General features: G+C 52.1%; 1 protein-coding gene across 4 annotated transcripts in view; it reads left to right on the forward strand.

The window, feature by feature from the left end:
* The first annotated feature begins 1,946 nt into the window (after positions 1-1,946).
* Positions 1,947-13,054, forward strand: part of TNIP1 (TNFAIP3 interacting protein 1) — a 43,646-nt gene continuing 32,538 nt past the window's right edge. For 2 of the 4 annotated variants that reach the window (XM_058677423.1, XM_058677424.1), the window contains exon 1: positions 6,772-7,167. The gene's annotated coding sequence lies outside the window, so the exon portion shown is untranslated. Of the gene's footprint in view, positions 2,018-6,771; positions 7,168-13,054 lie in introns of those variants that run through there. The other 2 variants (XM_058677422.1, XM_058677421.1) reach the window with 2 other exon arrangements.

A 13,054-nucleotide genomic window follows, 5' to 3' on the forward strand; every position in this document is an offset into this window, starting at 1 on the left:
GAGTCAGCACTCATCCAGCTCTCCTAAGGCCAGACCAGAGGGTCTCATCTTCCCTGATAATGCATTCCATGGCTTGGACAAGGAAGGCGATTTCAGAGAATGCCAGCCAGGTTGGAAGAGGGATACTGTGGTGAAGTTGGAGATGCTGATTGCTTTGAGTGTTTCAACAGACAAAGGCCAGAGCTGATGTGCCCCTAGACAGGAAGATGAGGGTCCTTGAGCCTCCTCCATCCTTCAAACTTCCTCTGTTACTTGAGACTCCTTGCACAGGAACCAGTCCGAGCCAGGCTTGGGAAACAACAGAGGATCTGTGATTATTGCGCTTGGGTCCATGGATGGGAATAAGCTTCATCTTTTTGCCCTGGTCATTTGTCCAGCACTCTCTGTGGTGCTGGGCTTGTCTGTGCTGTCAGAAGGATAGCCACACACCACATGATCTATGGAACCCTTGTTAAAGTAGCCCCTGCTGCTGAGGGGCTGGGTGTGGTGTAGGGAGGAGCACTGGATTAGGAGTCAGGAAGTTCCCTCCCTTTACTCACTTGGAAAGTCACTTCCCCTGTCTGCCTTCACTTCCTCTTCTCCACTGTGAGGCATCTGAACAAAGAGGTCTCTCTAGTATCTCCCTATACAGTCGCAATCTGAAGATCACAGAGCCATTGGGATTGGGCTCTTGGTGGACTTTTCCCCACCCCAATCCCCTGCCAGTGCTGCATGTGGCTGCTTATGCCTTGGCCCTGTTTATTTCTGCAGGTGCACCTCTGATAACATTGCCTTCATGTGCTTCAATCCATGCCCCATTCATAGCAAACCATTTCCAATTCTCTTTACGCATTCTAGTCCCCTTGCTAAGCACACCCTTGTAGGTCTTGGCTGAGATGTCGCTTCCTCCAGGAAGATATCTCCAATCCCCAGATTCTAACCAGACACTGTTGTCCAGACTTCATAGCTCCTTGCATTTCTCCTGCCCAAACACAGCTCTGCCTTACTTGATTAAAATTCCCTATTTATTCACAATCCTATGGGACAAAATCGTCTATGATGATGGATGTTCTAGAAACACATGCAGTTGTGTATGGTAGCCACATGCAGTCCCTGAGCCTTTGAAAAGTGGCTAGTGCTACTGAGGGACTGAATGGTTTGTTGAAATGTAGTCCAATCATGTTTAAAGATCCATGTGTGGCTAATGGCCACTCTTGGACAATGCTTCCCCAGAGTCTGTAAGCTCTGAGAGGACAGGAAACGGGTCTAGTTTGTCCATCTCTGTGTCCTCGGGATGAGCAGAAAAGGTGAGCTCATCCAGATCACTTTGGCACCTGCTTCCTTAGCATCTTTGTGGCAGAGGAACCGAGATCTTATGCTGATGCCAAGGTTGCCTGTAAACTGTTGTTTTACTTTACCTTCACATGATGCATACAGAGACACAGCATGGCTTATTGTCCCCATTGTACAGCAGGGAATCACTGCGGCTCAGGATAAGGCGGTGCTTGCTCAGCCTCTGAAGCTGCAAGTGCAGAATTGGGCTACTCCTTGGGCTGTAGCTGGAAGTGTCTTTCGCATTATTTGACATGCACATATGACAGACAGAGCAGTAAAGTGGACACAGATGGCATAGGAATGGGGCAGGAGGATGTGGGCTGGCCACAGAGATCTTTCTCAGAGCCCTGAGCTCTGGAATCCCCCATCCCCAGAAGACGAGAAAACAGAGGCCCTGCCCTTGCGCCTGTTCCCAAAGATTTCAGCTCTTTCTCAGTACCCACTCCCCGCCCTGGAATTCACAGCCAGTGACAGCTAGTCTGGGAAGTGACAGGTGGAGACCAAGAAGAGAAGGGCCCTGAGCCCTGCCAGGGGGCGGGATGGGGCTGCCTGGCTCCTCCGTACCGGGGAATTCCCCTCTTTGCCTGCAGTCAGCTCAGCCCAGCCCTCCTTCCTGCAGACACACAGAGAGCCTAGCGCGAGCGGCTGCCCAGGGGACGTTAACCCCCGTGGAACACACCTTCACCTCCCCTGCCTTTTCCAGGTGAGTGACCCGGGACAGGGGAAAGGGCTCAGGGGACAAGGGTGCTGGAGCCAAAAGACCTCCTCACGCCCAACTCTCTACAAGGAACTACCTTGTCCCCTCTTTCCTGCCAGCTAGGCTCCACGGGTCCCCAGTTCGGTTGCTCTGCAACCTGGTCCACTCCGACACCCAGGTCTTAAGCTTTGGCCTCTGCTCCTTGCCTGGCCCCTTCTCCCATCTTCTTACTCCTCCTTCTCTCTTCCTGCCCTCCTTTCCTTGCCCTGCCTTCTCAAGCTTGTCTTCTCTCCAGTCACTGAAACCTTCTCCAAAGACAAGGGAAAGAAAGACCAATTCTGGTCTTAGGGCTCCCCTCGGAGAAGGGAGTCAGGGTGCCAGCATGAATGTGGCCATGTGTATCTCTGTGTGTGAGCATGTCAGATCTGCCTGGGTTATACGAGTAGGGCCATGAAAGCCCGTTACTGAGTTTGCTGTGTATACAATCTGGGTAAGTGTGTGAGAGGGAAGGCATGAGTGTGTGTTGAACGAATTGGAAGCACAGAGCCAGCTAACAATAAACCCAGTGGGGCTTATACCACCCCTACCTTGTGCCTTGTTGGGCAGCGTGCCGGAGCTGGGACTCCTGAACACTGGGGTTAGGGGGGATCTCTCCTGTCTCTTGCCTGCCTTATTCCTGGGGCTGCTGGACCTTTCTAAGGGGAAACCCTTAGCCTAGAGCCTGAGGTGCTGGGAGTAGGCCAGGGCTGGCAGGTACAGTGGTGAGGCAGTCTCCTCTTTGAATACAAACAGTCCAGACTTTCCAAAGCCAGTCAGAGGCCCAGCCCAGGGAAGTCCCTGGCCAGCAGGAGTGAGGAGTGCAGGCCATGGCTCCTGGGAGTTTCTGTGTTGCTGAGGGAGAAAAGGGAGTGGAGAGGAGCCTTGTGGGACTGAAAGAGAGGCTTGCTCTTCGGGCCCTGTCAGGGCTTCCCGGGATTGGGAAATACTTCCCGATTGTGTGGATCTGCCTCCCAAAGGGGCTGAGCTGGACACTGATCTCTTCCCACTTCCAGGAGAGGGACAAGAGGCAAGCTCAGGCTCGAGCCTATATCCAGCTGATACCCTGAACTGATGCCTGGAAGGTCAGAGGAAAAGAAGCTGGAGCAGAGGAGTCCCAGGGCCCCTAGGAAGGAACTGTGGGAGGAGCCTGACTGGGCTACGGAGGTGACAAGGCCGGGAATTTCCCCCCAGTGTCACTTTGCTCTTTCTTCTCCAGCAGTGCCCTAGAAACTAAAGAGGCACAGGCAAGCGCAGGGATGGGGGAAAACAACTGGGATGGAGAAAGATGCAAACAGAAAGGCACAGAAAAGGTCAGCAGAAATGCCCTCCAGCTAGGTGTCTCCTCCCAGAACATTCTGTGAGGTCTAGGGCAAGTTGCCTCTCAGCACTGGGCCCTGGGATTCTGGGAGTGGGGCATGGGGGAGGAGGCAGAGAAAGGGAAACAGATCCTACTGTCTTTCCCTGAGGCCAAGCCATGTGATCTTAATCCTTACTGCCTTACCTTGCAAACCAAGCACCATTATAATCTTTAAGAACGTCAAGGAGGCACTGAGCTGAAGGTATCAGGACTGTATTGGTAGTCCAGGGCTGTTTCGACTCCAGACCCATACCTTAACCTACCACCCGCGCATGACGTATCTCCTGGAAAAGGGGCAAATTGTGGGCATCAGATGATTTCATCTGCCTTAGGACTGCAAATGAATGGGTGTCTTAACTGTCTCATGCAGTTGCTTAGCAAGTAGGGAAAAAGAATTTAAGATGCCTTTATGGACTAAAAGAGGGAAGCTGGGGCCATACACTTGGCTTGTTTCACTTAACTTCTTACTGAAAGAATATACCTGGTACAGTGGTGGTTAGTCTCATGTACTTGAAGTACATTATCTCATTTAACTATCACCCAGATCTCTCTTTAATGTACATACACACCAATGCCAAAAAGTACCTAGAACCACTGTAGGGGTTTACATTCCAAAGATGTGTAGATAAGGAAGAAACCCTTGGCCTAGTTCACTAGCTTTATGCCCTAAGTTCCACTCACACCTAGCAGCCTCCCAAGGGAGGGGGCCTGTACTTGTCCAATGGAGAAACTCCATGTCCCAGTCCTGTGCTTGCTAGGAGTATAAGCCTGGAGTCCCAAGCTCAAATTCTCATTCCAAACTCCACTTGAGACCTGGAGACTTCTGCCCTTCTCTGGCCCTAGGTGTGGCTCCAGTTTTCTGAGGAAGTGACTGAGTCTGATCACTTCTAAAGGCCCTTGTATAGTGCCAGCTCTTGCTGTGCTCCAGGTCTTGCTTGCTGGCAACTTCCTAGCACGATGCTTCAGAGCACTGGGTTTACGAGGCCATACTTCCATGGTCCAGATGCTTGTTGCTCTGTGAGACTGTGGGCACTCAAAGGTGTTTGGGAGATACCTCATGGGTAGGTATGAGCTCCTCACCCAGCAAACATTCCATAAACACTACCTCTTGATGCCTTCCAAGTGCAGCCTGCCATTGTCTTCTGGGACTTTAGAGATAAACTGATGACAGGTGGATTTTTTGGTGTGCTGTTTATGTCTTTCAACTGTGTTTTTGGGTCTGATTTTGGAGCCACATCAATAGAGATGGTGGAGGAGGAAGGCGGGGTGGGAAGGAGATTGGGATGTTGTGTGATTTGAAACATAACACAACATAGCACGGCACCTGTTGTCACTCTGGAAAAGCAAGGGCTGCTACCCGCTTGAGTCACTCACCTGCTAGCATCAGGCCCAGATTCCTGACTTGGAAATCCCCTTGCAGGCCCCGTGATGGGCTTGGGTGCCTGTCTTTCATTCCTGCCACACCCTCAGAGACTATAAGGTTCCACAGGGAACATGGATGGTGAAACAGTCTGGTGAAGCTGTATCAACAGCAAAGTTTTCCTCACTGCAGACCACATGTGCCACTCTCATATCTCACCTGCCTCTGTGAGCTGAGCTTGTCTTATGCTCACAATCACCTGAAGGGTAGGTACAGTTATCCTGTTTGTAGAGAGGAACCGAAAGCTTAGAGAGGCTAGTCAGGTGCTAATAGGTTGAGTGGGGATTGGAACCCCATCTGTGAGATCTGTAGCCTGCTGCTTTTTTAGGTGCGCTAGCAGGGTGCTGGATTGCAAGTGGACTGGCCAGGACTAGAACCGAGATGGTGGAATTGCCAGTGGTAGTTTAAGCTGTTGTACCACCATGTTGGCCCCTTCTTTATCATAAGTATAATGAGTAACAGAATATTGTTCTGAGAATCTCATATCACCTTTGAAACAACTGAAGGCACCCTAGGATATCACAGAGCCTGACACAGAATCCTATTTTTGTGGGAAGGACTCTGGGTGCTGACCAAGTTACCGTTGACTGACCATGTGTCCTTTCTGTAAAATGAGAGCATGTATGAAATAGTTTCCCTAATCTTTTCTAAGAATCCTTTCTGAGGACAACAGTCTACCGCTAATGAAATTTTGAACATCAATTCCCAGTGGGTTGGGGTCTCATGTACCAAGTCTCCCCTAAAGCTACTCTGGCAGGGCCCCCTGGCTTGCAGTAGAGTAGACCAATCACTCACACCCAGGTGGTGAAAGAGAGTTTATTAAATAAAAAAAAGATTTATTTATTTGAAGGGCTGAGCAATAGAGAGGGAGAGACAGGGCCTTTACTTTGCAACTTGCACAGCAAGAAGTGGGAAGGCAAAGACTCAATTCCTAAATTCCCTGAGGGCTCCAGGGCAGTGAGGTGATCCAGATTACAGCTGGCTTTGTGGAGGACAGGTCAGTTTGTGCCTGGAGGCCTTCGTATGATTGGTCAGTGGTGAGTGGCTGCAGTATTTTTTAGATGACTGCCTAGCAGAGTGAGGTCTGCCCGTCTGTGGTCTCTGGATGGATTAGGTATTGTTCCATTGGGTCAGGGCTTGGGGTTCATGTGACATTCTCAGAAAAGAGTCCAACGTCTGGATGTTAACCAGGAAGGGGATGATTGAACTGAGATGGTCTTAGGGTCTCATGGGCCTGCGTGACTCCCTTAACTTAGTTTCCTGACAAAGAAACGGCAGTTGGAGGGAGGGAGCCAGGATTCTGACACTATGGGCGTTAGGGATGAAGGTACCATGCCAGTGCTCAGCTCTGCGTGTAAGAGCTGTTTTCCACCCAAAGGTCCTACTGCCCAGGGGCCCTACTACCCTTTTGGGATGGGCACCTCTCTGAAATAAAATAATGGGTTTACCTAAAAGATAGGCTTCACTAGAAAGTAAGTTATCGTTCCCTAACTGATCTAGTACATTCCACTGCCTGCTGGGATACACTCTGTGATTACATTTGGAGCTTGTGACTAGATTTGGGGCTTGGTTTAGCCCCCTGTGCCTAGCCTCATCCACATTTTAGGGTGGCTGAGTGAACAAAATAATGCCCGAAGTGTTTACTATGTCTGGAGCAATGAGTGGGCAAGAAACAGAAGTAACTCAACAGAATGCTTTAAGCTGGGGATTTGGTTGCAGATCTGCTTGGAGCAGCCCAGGAGTGCCCAGGGCGCCGGCTTTGGCCCAGCTCCACACGCTGACGCGCCTTCTGGCAAGTCCCCTCGCGCCCAGGCTGCGGCCCGCCGGCCACCAGCGGGAAGGGCCTGGGTGGTCTCCGCGGCTCTCGCCTCCGCTCTGAAATTCCGGCTTTTAAGCTGACCTCAGGCCTCGGCCCGGGACTTCCGGCGCAGGGAGTGTCGCGGGGCGCCGCGCCGACGCTCACGGCGGCGTCCGGGCTGGGCAGCCGCTGCGGGAGCCGAAGGCTGCGGAGGGAGACCGCCCGGAAAGCCCGCGGCCACCCCGCCGGCTCTGGGCTTCGGTGGAGCCCGGCTGCCGCTGTTTACCTCGCGACGCCCCACCCCCGGCGGCCGCAGCCCGCTCGGAGCGCGCGGTGCCATTGGGCCGGCGGCCTGTCAGTCGCCGGGGACTTTCCCAGAGGTGGGGCGGCCCGGTCCGGGAACTTCCTCGTCCTCCGACCTGTACCCCTGCCCTGGTCCGGGAGCCGGGAGGGGTGCTGCGGAGCCTGAGCTTCACCTTGGGCTCTGTCCGGTTTCTGGAGCCGGACACGGGGTCACTGCCCCTTCAAAACACCGCCCTCAGGTACGTCGGCCCGCCTGGGTCAGGGATGGAGGGGGAGGAAGGGAGGCCGGCACCAGGGAGGATTCGAGCCTCGGCGGTGACGTGGCGTCCGAGGGAGGTCTGGCCGGGACCCCACAGTCCCTCCGGTTGCTGCGTCCCCGCTGCGTGAGCTCCGGGGCCGGCGGCGGGGCCGGCGGGGCGCGCGTGCGCACTGCGCGCCGGGAGCCGTGCGGGGCAGCGCGCGCGACTGGCCGACCCTCCCGGGGCGGCAAGTAGCTGGGAACCGGCGGACGCGTCACTAATTTCGTGTAAAGTTTTGGAAGCAGTGTGTACAACAAGTAACGAAAGGGAAAATGATGATAATAACTTATTGGGCGCTTTCCAAGTGCTGATCTCAAGGCGTTTTGTGTGTTAATCCATTTTAATGGTCACCTCAATTTTAAACGTGATCATTCTTATCTCCACTTTTTTTTATTAATAATGTAGGAAGCCAGGTCACTTGGAGTCTCGTGTCCAGCTGTTAGTGAGTTGCTGAGTTGGGCTGTAATCCAGACATGTTTTTTCAGAAGGCACTTTGTTGGAGAGTGTGTGTGTGTGTGTGTGTGTGTGTGTGAGAGAGAGAGAGAGAGAGAGAGAGAGAGAGAGAGAGAGAGAGAGAGAGAGAGAGATGGAGAGAAGTAACGTGTGGAACAGTTGCATTACACACTCATGAATTGTATGCACGGGAGTGGGTGCTAATTTTGTGGGGCTGTATGAGAAGCTGTGTTTTGGTCGGAGGAGGGAGGAGCTTTGTGGATGTTGCGGAAGAGTCAGCGGCCCCAGCTGCAGCCAGTTGCTTGCAGATGGACAGTGTCGAGTAATGTGTGGATTCCTGCTACATCATTTTAATCTTACAGCATCGTCAGAATGGCATTTCATCAGCACTTACTCACTTTCCGAACGGTGGGTTGTGGTAGAGGGGAATTTGGCATCTCATGAGAGGTCAGAAAAAGGGACATTCAAGACTTTCTGAAATTCCGGACGGTGTGCTTGTCAGGAGGATGGAATGTTGATCAGCTCTAACTCAGAGCACTCCTGCGGCTCTTCAGAGCAGGAGAACTCAGCCGTGGAAACACCAAGGTGATCATTCTGCTAGCCTGCTTTTTGTGCACACTGACCCCATACCCTGTGTACTACGTTATAGTCAGTGTCTTGCTTAAGCTTTCCAACAGTGGTCCTAGTAGGCTCAAGTCTTACATGAGCAAAGTAAGACCCCAGAACTAGTAAGGCACAACCGCTGAGCCCTGTTGCCTTTCCACTGTCCTCATCTCCTAGACTGGCTCAGTCCTGAGCCAATGATGTGGTTTAGGACTGGAATTTGGTGGGCACTATCGATCAGGCCCCTCGGAAAGCTGCAGGCAAAGCATCCAGGGTTCTGTGCACTCCAGTGACCGTGATGGTCCCGCTCACTCCCATGGACGTCCTGTGCATGAGGCATGACACTTAGGCTCAGGTCTGGCCCCTACCCCGAAATACCCATAACAGCAGGTCTTTTGGGGCCCCAGAAGCAGTGGGGTCTGACTCACCCCCTCAGCCCCCACCTCCGTGCTGCTTGTGACTTTGGGCCCGGATGTTCTCGTAGGGTCAGGCAGACCTGATTTGAGCGTGGCAGTTTTGTAGGAAGGTGTTTGCCTCCCTCACTGGGTGCTTTTATTGCTTTACTTGCTGTGATTGAGCCATGCTCAGCTGCTTATTGTCACGCCGGGGCCCTCCGTGCGTTCCATCTGCTCAGAGCTCCTCTCGCCAGCTCTTCCCATGGCTGGTTTTTCCTTATCTGTCAAGTCTCAACTCAAATGTCACCTCCTCCGAGGGGCCTTCCCTGACCTTTCTATGCAAAGTAACCCCTTTTTTCACTTTCTGTCATATTACTTTAAAAAAATATACACTCATGATGCTCAGAAATAATCTCTTATTTGCAAATAAGAAAGTAGAAATTCAGAACGTTGTAGCTGTCATATAGTTACTTTTAGTATTTTTATTATTGTCTCTCTTTTCCTGGACTGTAAGAGTGAGAGCAGGGACCCGTTTAGTCTTCACATCTATGTCCCTGACCCCTGGAGAAGAATGTCTGGGGTAAGGCTCTGCTGGCTTTGTGCAATGAATGAGTAGAAGTGAAGAAACTGGAATAATGGTGCCTTCCACAGAGGAGGAGGCTGAGGTGTGGCCATGGTAGGGCAGGGTGAGGCCCAGCCTCTGTTGTGCCCTGGTGTTTGCACCTCCTGATGTTAGCAGACACCTCCTGCAGGCTCCCCATGCTCAATGCTGTGTGGTGTGTGAGATGCACAGATGCATTAGGGACTGCTCTGCCCTCCAGGAACTTGTAGTCAAAAGGGGAGAAGGGTGCTATGAGCATTACCTGGAAGGCACTGTGTGCCAGGAATGCATCTGACCTGCAGCATGGAATACCCCAGGGGCACAGGTGATAGGGGCCAAAGGAGGGAGGTGACCCAGGGACGTGCAGGTGGGGGGTGTGGCCCTCATCAGGAATGCAGCCTTTAGGCCAAAGACTGCTTGAGCTGAGAAAGACCCTAAAAGGTCTTGATCCCAGGTGTAGCTGGGTCTGTTTTCCAGACTGGCAGGGGCTGGAATGCACCCGCGTCTGATCCAGTGGATGGAGGAGGGCTGATGGCAGTCCTTGAGAGTCCTTGGTACAGACAGACCGAGAGCTCCCATGTTTGGCAGACCCAGCTGGGGACTGCCTCTGCCACTTTGGGCCTCCACTTCCTAAACTCAGTGCCATGCTCGTGCTACTTCTTAGAGGTGCTGGGATTCACTGCAGGATGGTTGGTGCCTAGCCCCAGCCCAGGGCAGCCCCATGGCAAGTGCTCAGGGAGTGCCAGCACCTGCCTTTTAAAGATAGTGAGGCTATAGAAGGATCCCAGTGGGAGGGACATGATGAAGATGAGCTGATCTCTTATGCCTCTGGATGCTTTGCCTTCAATTCTCTACTGCCTGTGGACCCTACTGAGTCCTCTCTGGAGGGGTGGTCCTTTGTTCTGTCTCAAACGTGTGTCCCTGTTTGGAGTAGTTCAAGATGTGGCCTAAGTTCCTGTGACAGCATCCAGCACCCCTCTGCTGGACCCCGGGCACAGGGAGCCCTTCTGATGTGGCAGACATCCTTTTTTGTGCCCACCACAGTCTGAGTTCTTCCTTCCCCACCATCTTCTTGCTTCCTGGACCACTTGGGGGCAGGGGAGCAGTAGTGCAGAGTGATAAGAGAGTGCAGGGGTCCCCTGGAGGTGTGGGTTGTAACTCCCCTTGGTGTATTGCAGCCCTTGGCCAGCTTCTGTGTCCTCAAAAAACTGTGCTCATCAGCATCTCTGGCGTTCCTTCCCAGCTCTGCTCTTAATAGTACCAGCCAGCCAGTGACGAAATGGTCTCTCTCTGGCTCCAGCAGCTCCTCATATCTTCCCACTGGGCCAGGCCTTGCTGTGCCCACTACTCGTGCTGCTGTCCTTGTCTGCCCACAGGGCCTGTTTGGCTGCCCCTCTGCATCCGTGTTGGGAGGCTATTGGGGTGGGGTGAGGGAGCACCCTGTAGAGCTGCCAGAGGAAGACCTAGGCAGGGAAGCTGAGAGTAACCCCACCCTTGTGCTGGGGTGAAACATAGCTTCCAACCTCCTCCAAACCCCCAGGCAGACCTTGGCAGTCACCATGGTCAGTGTTGGGAGTTTGTGCTGTTTCTCCTGTGACTAACTCAGGACATTCTTTGGATTGGAAGGGATGACTGGAGAGGAACAGCTGACCCTCGCCCTATAGCTGTTGACTGAGAGGCAGGAACCTGTTGTCCCTGTGCACTTGCGTAATGGGCAGTGCAGGCAGGTATGAGTGTGTGTGTATGTGTGTGTGCTCTTTGTGTCACGCCAGCAAGCTCAGAGGCCAGCGCTAGTATTTTTAGGGCAGATGTGGGGGTATCCTGTGAGTCAGGGGCCTTTGGTTTGGCCTCCACCCACTCTCCCAAGTGCTTGCTCACTCTCCACTGGCCTTCAGGCTCCTTGGCCTAGGTCTTCCTCATGGCCTTCTTTGCCAGTACTTGAGGAGCCCTGGTCGCTCTGCATTCTTACATCTGCCTCTTCAATTATTTTGCTGCCTGATCCTGACCTGCAGATTGGCCACACTGACTTTAGAAGCTATCAAGAATCTTCAGTAGGTGATCTGGAGATAGGGGTACCCATCAGCAAATCAAGAGCTAACACATGTTTTGCACACCTGAAATTTCTCCCTGACAAACCCTCCCCCCAAGAAGAAACAAATATTTTCTTTTTTTTTTTTAAGATTTATTTTATTTTTATTGGAAAGTCAGATAGAGAGGAGAGACAGAGAGAAAGATCTTCCATTCGATGATTCACTGCCCAAGTGAGCGCAATGGCCAGTGCTATCCCAACCCGAAGCCAGGATCCAGGAACTTCTTCGAGGTCTCCCACATGGGTGCAGAGTCCCAAGGCTTTGGGCCGTCCTCGACTGCTTTCCCAGGCCACAAGCAGGGAGCTGGATGGGAAGTGGAGCTGCTGGGATTAGAACCGGTGCCCACATAGGATCCCAGCACATTCAAGGTGAGGACTTTAGTCGCTAGGCCACGCTGCCGGGCCCAAAACAAATATTTTCAAGTTAGTGTTTATTATTCTCTGGCATTTCTTTATAGTTTTATTATAAATGGGTGTGCCTCTGAACAGTATGTAGTATTGTTTTGTGTGTTGTGAAATGTTGCTTAAATGCAGTCCCTGTCTCCTCTCTGACTTGCTTTGGTTCATATTCTGTGCAGTTCATTCAGGTTTATATCTCTGGCTCTGGTTTGTTCATTTCACTGCCTCAGGTATTCGTTGATGTGAAAATATCACAATGTATTTGCTTTCCTCTTCATTTAGGTAGTTTTTGGCCTTTATATGTCACAACACAGTATGTTTAACATTTTGAAAACTATGCATTTGTGGCATCTTTTGCTTTAATGGGAGTATCTTTTCCATGTTCAGCTTTCCCTTCCTAGTCCTTTGATAGTCTCACTCCTGCTTGAGTAGCACTTTAAGGCTGAGGGAGCTCTGTGGTTCCTACTTGGTCGTCACAACATTTCCATAGGGAGAAAAAAATGTGAGGTTAACTGAGGTCACTCAGGGAGGCAGCCGAGCCCAGATTTGAAGCCATTAAGCTCTCTCCCACCACATACTCAAAATTCAGCTTTTTCCGCTTGAGCATAGAGTTACAGGGTAGGTCAGTCCTTCATTGGATAAGCCAGCTCTGGGGTTGGAAATTGGCAGATGAACAGAAAGCTGTTCATCCCTTTTGTCTCAGGATTGGGATTCATTCCCAGTTGAGTGTCCCTGTAGTTGATAGGAGAAGCTCAGTTAGGTGCCAGCTGCCAGCAGGGAGGCAACTGGGTTCCCAGGCTCCTGGGCAGGAACTGCCCCTTCGTCTGGAGTCCAGGGCTGCACCTGCTTGGTCTCAGCTGCTCACCAGCAGAGCTGGAGTCAGGCCAGGTCTGAGCATCTCAGGCAGCGGCTGGGGAAGCTCTTGCTCTGAGGTTGTGCCCGGCTGAGTGCAGTTCTCCATGGTCTGGTGCATCTGTGTCGGTCTCCTCAATGTCGGGGCTAACCTCCCTAAAGCCAGATCCTTTGTGGCGGGCTCCAGGTTGAAGTCCTCCGCTATGGTTTCCAACTCTCAAAAACACCGGGTTCCTCACACAGGCATATTTGATTTTTCTCCAGCCCCATGGCTTTGCCTGCTGTAGAAAGTAGGCACCTGAGGAGGAAGTTCCCACCCTGTGCTGCCCCCCAACCCTGTGTGGTTCCAACTCAGGTGGGCCTTCTTGCTGTTCTGACCCTGTTGGGTCACTTACATTTTTTTTAAACAAAACTCATTTTAAAATATTTTTAAAA

This window comes from Ochotona princeps, chromosome 19 (assembly GCF_030435755.1).
Source record: "Ochotona princeps isolate mOchPri1 chromosome 19, mOchPri1.hap1, whole genome shotgun sequence".
Classification (NCBI taxonomy): domain Eukaryota; kingdom Metazoa; phylum Chordata; class Mammalia; order Lagomorpha; family Ochotonidae; genus Ochotona; species Ochotona princeps.